This window comes from Xyrauchen texanus, chromosome 8 (assembly GCF_025860055.1).
Source record: "Xyrauchen texanus isolate HMW12.3.18 chromosome 8, RBS_HiC_50CHRs, whole genome shotgun sequence".
Classification (NCBI taxonomy): Eukaryota; Metazoa; Chordata; class Actinopteri; order Cypriniformes; family Catostomidae; genus Xyrauchen; species Xyrauchen texanus.
Window position 1 is genome coordinate 13,268,996 of NC_068283.1, and position 6,000 is coordinate 13,274,995.

Sequence of the window (6,000 nt, forward strand, 5' to 3'; positions counted from 1 at the left end):
CAATTTGATAATTTTTCGTCTTGATGTCACAACGAAAAGGAAAATGACTCGTTGGAAAAACGATTCATTACATTGACTCAGAGTCGACTCCTACTTTTGAGAGACAATAACTTTTTTTACGGTGAACTTTCATATATAAAACTTTGCAGGATGTTTTTGTTCACTTAAATCTATGTTACACACTACATGAAAGGTAATTTTCAAAATTCCATAATAGGTGCCCTTTAAGTGCCTTGCTCAAGGACACAATGGTGGTGGCTGTGGGGATCGAACCAGAACCATGTGCTTTAGCCCACTACACCACCACTACTCCACAACGCACATCTTCAGCTTGAGGGAGGTGAAAGGTATTAGGCACAAGCAATATACCCAGCCGGTCGGTCCGGACTTACTCGTTTGTTCCTGCTAAGACACGGGATGAGACCGGCTCAAACCGGATATTGTAAAATCTCGCAAAGGTAATGGGTGTAGCCCAGCCCGCTGCTCTGCAAATGTCAGCTAGAGAGGTGCCACTGGTCAGAGCCCAAGAGGCTGCCACGCTCCTGGTGGAATGGGCTCATAGCCCTGCAGGGGTCGGCACATGCTGAGCTTGGTAGGCGACAGCTATGGCATCGATGATCCAGTGGGTTTTGGAGACAGTGCTTCCTTTTCTGCTATCCACCAAAGCAAACAAAGAGCTGCTCAGAGATCCTAAAGCTCAGCTTGCGATCCAAGTAGATGCGTGAAGCGTGCACCAGACACAGCAACGCCAAGGCTGGGTCTGCCTCCTCCTGGGGCTGCGCTTGCAGATTCACCACTTGGTCCCTGTAAGGGGAAACATAGCCCGGTCCGTGTCTCAGGATCACATGAAAGTAGCCCTTGCGGGAGACCTGACGTGTCAGTGCATCCGCTGTGATGTAACACACCTTGGCAGTTGATATAAGCGACCGTCACCATGTTGTCTATTCGAACCAAAACGTGCTTGCTCTGGATCAATGGCCGGCAACTCCGCAGTTGATGTGCCAATGTAGCCGTCCAGGGGCAGGCAGCCATGTGCCCATTGCATGTGGTGCCCAAGCCTGTCTTGGAGGCGTCGCTTGTGACCACGACTCATCTGGAGACATGCTCTAGAGGAACCCCTGGCCATAGAAATGTGAGGTCATTCCAAGGGCTGAAAAGACATGATGGCCACGCAATGTGTGCCGTGGCGCCATGCCCATCTCGGGACTCGAGTCCGTAGCCAGTGCTGAAGCGGTCTCATATGCATCAATCCTAGCGGTGTAGCCACCGCCGAGGACGCCATATGCCCCAGGAGCCTCTGAAAGATTTTCAGTGGAACCGTGGTTCTCTGTCTGAACACCGTCAACTCCAACCCCAGTCCAACTCCAAACCGAGAAAAGTGATGCTCTGAACCGGGAAGAGCTTGCTGTTTTCCCAGTCGACCCAAAGCCCTAACCGGCTGAAGTGCTTGAGCACCAGGTCCCTGTGTGCACAACATGTCCCGAGCGTGAGCTATGATTAGCCAGTCGTCGAGGTAGTTGAGAATGCGGATGCCAAATTCCCTTAATGGGGCAAGGGCAGCCTCTGCAACCTTCAGGATGACGTGAGGGGACAAGGACAGGCCGAAAGGGAGGACTTTGTACTGGTACGCCTGACCCTCGAATGCAAATCGCAGGAAGGGTCTGTGTCGAGGTAGAATCGAAACATGGAAGTACGCATCATTCAGGTGTACCGCTGCGAACCAATCTTGAACGGGAGTCTGTGTAAGGCCCGGTTCAGAACTTGCATGTCCAAGATTGGCCGCAGCCCACTGCCTTTATATGGCTGGAGGGACAGGCTCTATCGCATGCTTCCGTAGAAGGGTGGGACATTTCTGCACGCAAGGATTGTGTTGTATGGCCTCCATGTGAGAACTGCTGGGCAAAGTCCTCGACAGTGTCGCCGAATAGGCCGGCCTCTGGGAGATGGGGGCGGTCAGGAACCGTGTCTTGTTGGCCACGTGCATCTCGACCAGGTTCAGCCACAGGTGGCACTCCTGGACCAACAGCGTGTTCACTGTCCGCCCATGAGACAGCGCTGTAACTTTTGTTGCCTGGAAGGCAAGGTCGGTCGTTGAGCGCAGCTCCTGCAACCATCCCAGGGAAAAACTACCCTAGTGCAGTTTTTTCAGCGCCTTGGCTTGGTGGACTTGTAGGAGATCCATGGAGTGCAGGGCAGAGACGGCTTGTCTGGCGGCACCATAGGCTCTAGCCATCAGGGAAGACGTGAAATTACAGGCTTTGGATGGGCGCTTCGGGCGCCTGTGCCAGGTGGCGGCTCTACGCGGTCACAGGTGCACCGCGAGTGCCTTTCCCACTGAGGGCATTCCGGAATAGCCCCTGACCGCCCCGCCATCGAGGGTAGTAAGAGCAGGGGAGCCAAGAGATCAGGACCGGGCAGAGAACGGTGCCTCCCACGAACTCGTCAACTCCTCGTGCACTTCAGGGAAGAAGGGCACTGGGGCGAGGCACGGCATGTCCGTTATCTCCGTGTCCGCCTGTGACTAGGCGAACGCACATGAAGGGGGAAGCCCAGTGGAGGTTTCCACGTCCGACACGTCAGGCCCACTCTCTGATGCTGCGGATGAGAACTCATCACCTTCATGTGCACCTTCGCCCTGGGACGAGCCGGCGCACTCATCCGAATGCCAAGCCAGGGAAAACGAGCTTGCCGGGGCATGGGAGGTGTGTGGGGATTTAACCGGCGGAGGTGGTCCCATTGAGGACCCCGAATCGGCCCAGATTTCTTACAAAAGCAAGCCACGACCGCAACTTTGCTGTGGTCATTGCCTCGCAATGAGGACATGACGCATCCACAAAAGATGTCTCAGTGTGGACAGCACCCAGGCAATAAAGACATAACTGTGCTTGGTTCGATAGTATAAAGTCATGTGCTCATTATAAGACTGATCCTCTCTGTGACTTACATGCTGCCTAGCATCTCATTTTGTGTTCCACAGAAGAAGCGGTAAGTGAGTACTTATACATGTAGCCCATGAGGGTGAGTAAATTATGAGAGAATGTTCAATCTTGGGTGAATTATCTTTTTAAATTTGCAGTGAAATCCGGTTTGGCATCATCACAGAAATGCTGCAGGTGTTTAGAACTGTAGGGTCAGTGGGGTGTAGAAGTGGTAATGGTGATGGGGTCATCTTAGATTGGCTTCAACAGGAGGATAGAGTTAAGGATGACAAAGAGGAAGACAAGTTCACAGTGAGAGCAGGTGGAACAAAGATGATCTGATCCCTGCAGCGGAACAACTTTGCTGGTATGGCTGCTGATAATAGGATTCCAGCTGCTCCGCCAAGCTGCACAGCCAATGTGATTAAACCAGTAGCTGGACCTGAGCTTCACAAATGGAACATTCATAATCCTTCCATACCTATCTCAGAGAGTATTGCCTCTCCTTCTCTCACCACACAATCATATTCAAGTCAGCCCAACAGCTGTATTATATTCAGGAGCAGACTACATACTGTTAACTCTTGAATTTACCATACTTTCTCCTGTAATACACATGTCTCTCTCAGTCCCCCTCTCTCTCTCTCTCTCTCTGTGGGAAATCTGTTTTCTGATGGACCTCTTGAGTGTGCAATCTGTGCTTGTGTTGCTGTATGAGTGTGCATAGGTGTGCGGGGGCTGGACGGAAAGGCACAAACTAACCAACAACAACAGCAGAACCAAGCATTACAACACAAAGTCTCCATAGCCGTGCCAGGACAGAATCAACACACTTTTTGTGTATGGTCTGTGCTGATTTTGAAGTAAAAATGTATTTAAATAAGCAGAATGGATTTAAAGTCGACATGAAATCAAAACTGAATCATTTTGTGTTCTAAATACATTTGTCTGATATTATTGTGAATTATTAATTTGTGCGTGTTATTCCAAAGAATAAAAACATGTTTGCCTTTGTCAGAGGTGGGGGACGCAAGTTACATGACTTGACTCGAGTCTGACTCGAGTTGAAAATGTAAGGACTTGTGACTTGCTTTACTAAATTAAGAAAATGACTTGACATTGACTTGAGAACCAGCAACTCAAGACTTGACTTGAACTGCATGATTAAACAATGACTTTTTTTAGTCATGATAATATTATTATTTTCAAGAACTTTTTATAAACAGTAATGAAAAGCGTTTAAAAAAATATTACGACATCAATTAATTCATTTGCAAAACGTTATGCCCGACAGCACCACTGATCTGCATCTGCGCAGTTAACGCTGCACTCACAATGCGCCAAAATGACAGATGTTTGTCGAGTTCCCAAAATAATCTCCTTTGGATATAAAGATTTCTAATGGTATCGTGTGAATAAAAAAAGATTTGCCAGATGCACCATATGCAATGCAAAAATATCCGATACTTCCACCACAACCTCGAATTTCATCAGACATTTCAAAAACCACAAGGAAAGGTAAGTAAATCATTTCATTATCATTTAATTATCCAGTAAAATGAATATGTAAAATTACTGTTCAAATGTTTGAGGGTTGTCAGTAAATTAAAATGATTCACGATTAATCTTATGTTTTGTAGTTTTGAAATGACCCGACATTCCCTCTAAATGTGTGTGTGCCTTTTCTAAACCTTCTCATCAGTCATAACCATAACAATATACCATAACCATTTGTTGGCATTATAAAAACATAACAGGCAGATTTGTAGTCACAACACTTTATTTAAAATGTGACAAGTAGTTTAAAATATACAGAATGACTTCTGTATATGAAATCCAAGTGCTCTCATAGTGATTATGACTTCTGAAGACTTTTACTAAAGCCCTTGAATTCAACATCTTTATGACTATTTTATATAAATGTATCTCTGAATGGAACTGATTGTCTTTAGAAAAGTTACGATGACATATTCTTTTCAACTTACATCCTTATGATGCCTACTAAAGTATTGTTTATAAGCTCTGGGCTGCTTTGTGTTATACATTATATCATTTTTAAATATTTAAAGATAACTATGTAAAATTATATATTGATTTTAATATGTATAATCTTTATATATTGAATTATTGTTATATGAGGGGCTTTCTCAGCAAATATTTGTATATGCAATTAATCACGATTAATTTATCGGGACACCATGTAATTAATTTGATAAAAAAATGTAATTGATTGACAGCCCTAATATTTATATAAGTTCATCTTTTCAGAGCTAAATTAAACATTTAACTTTATTACTAATTTATTTTAGTACTATGGCTTGACTCGACTTGACTTGAAACTCATCAGGACTCGAATTGACTTGCATGAGTTGAGTCACTGACTTGATTTGACTTGTCTGCGCTGCACTGCACTTGAGACTTGACTCGAGACTTGATGGTTAAGACTTGAGACTTGCTTGTGACTTGAACATGTGTGACTTGCTCCCGCCTCTGGACTTTGTAATCGTTAATCAAAGTAAATTGCACTACCGCTGAATATAGCTTCCTCTTATTTTCCAAACTTTCCCTTATAATCAACTGTAATATTGAAACCACTTTTTATAGTCCAATCAATTCTCGATGGATACAATCAAGGGCCAATCTTATTTTTTTCTTATCCTGTTTTACTAAGAAACACTGCCAGTGGAGTTTCTAGTGCTCCCCTAGGGGGTTGGTGCCCAACGCAGACAGCGTAATATGCATATTGGGAGCGGAGGTACTGCCTGTGGAATTTCTGATAGCATGTTGAGTGAGCAGCCTCTGAGACATAGGTTTTGGTTCTACGGAAACCAGGAAGCAATTGTGATAACATAAAAAATGTTAAGTGTATTTTGGAAGTTAAATTTTCCCTCTGAAATTACAGTTTTACTCCACTAACGTTTAGGTTTAGGGTTGGGTTTGGGCATATGGCTAATAAAACATGCATTCCTGTTGACTGCATTATAGCAATTACTAGCTTTTGGCACCACATTGTTGTATTTTCACCCGGAAACTATAGCTTAGACATTCCCATACATTCAACAACACTTTCAGCTTTGGCCAC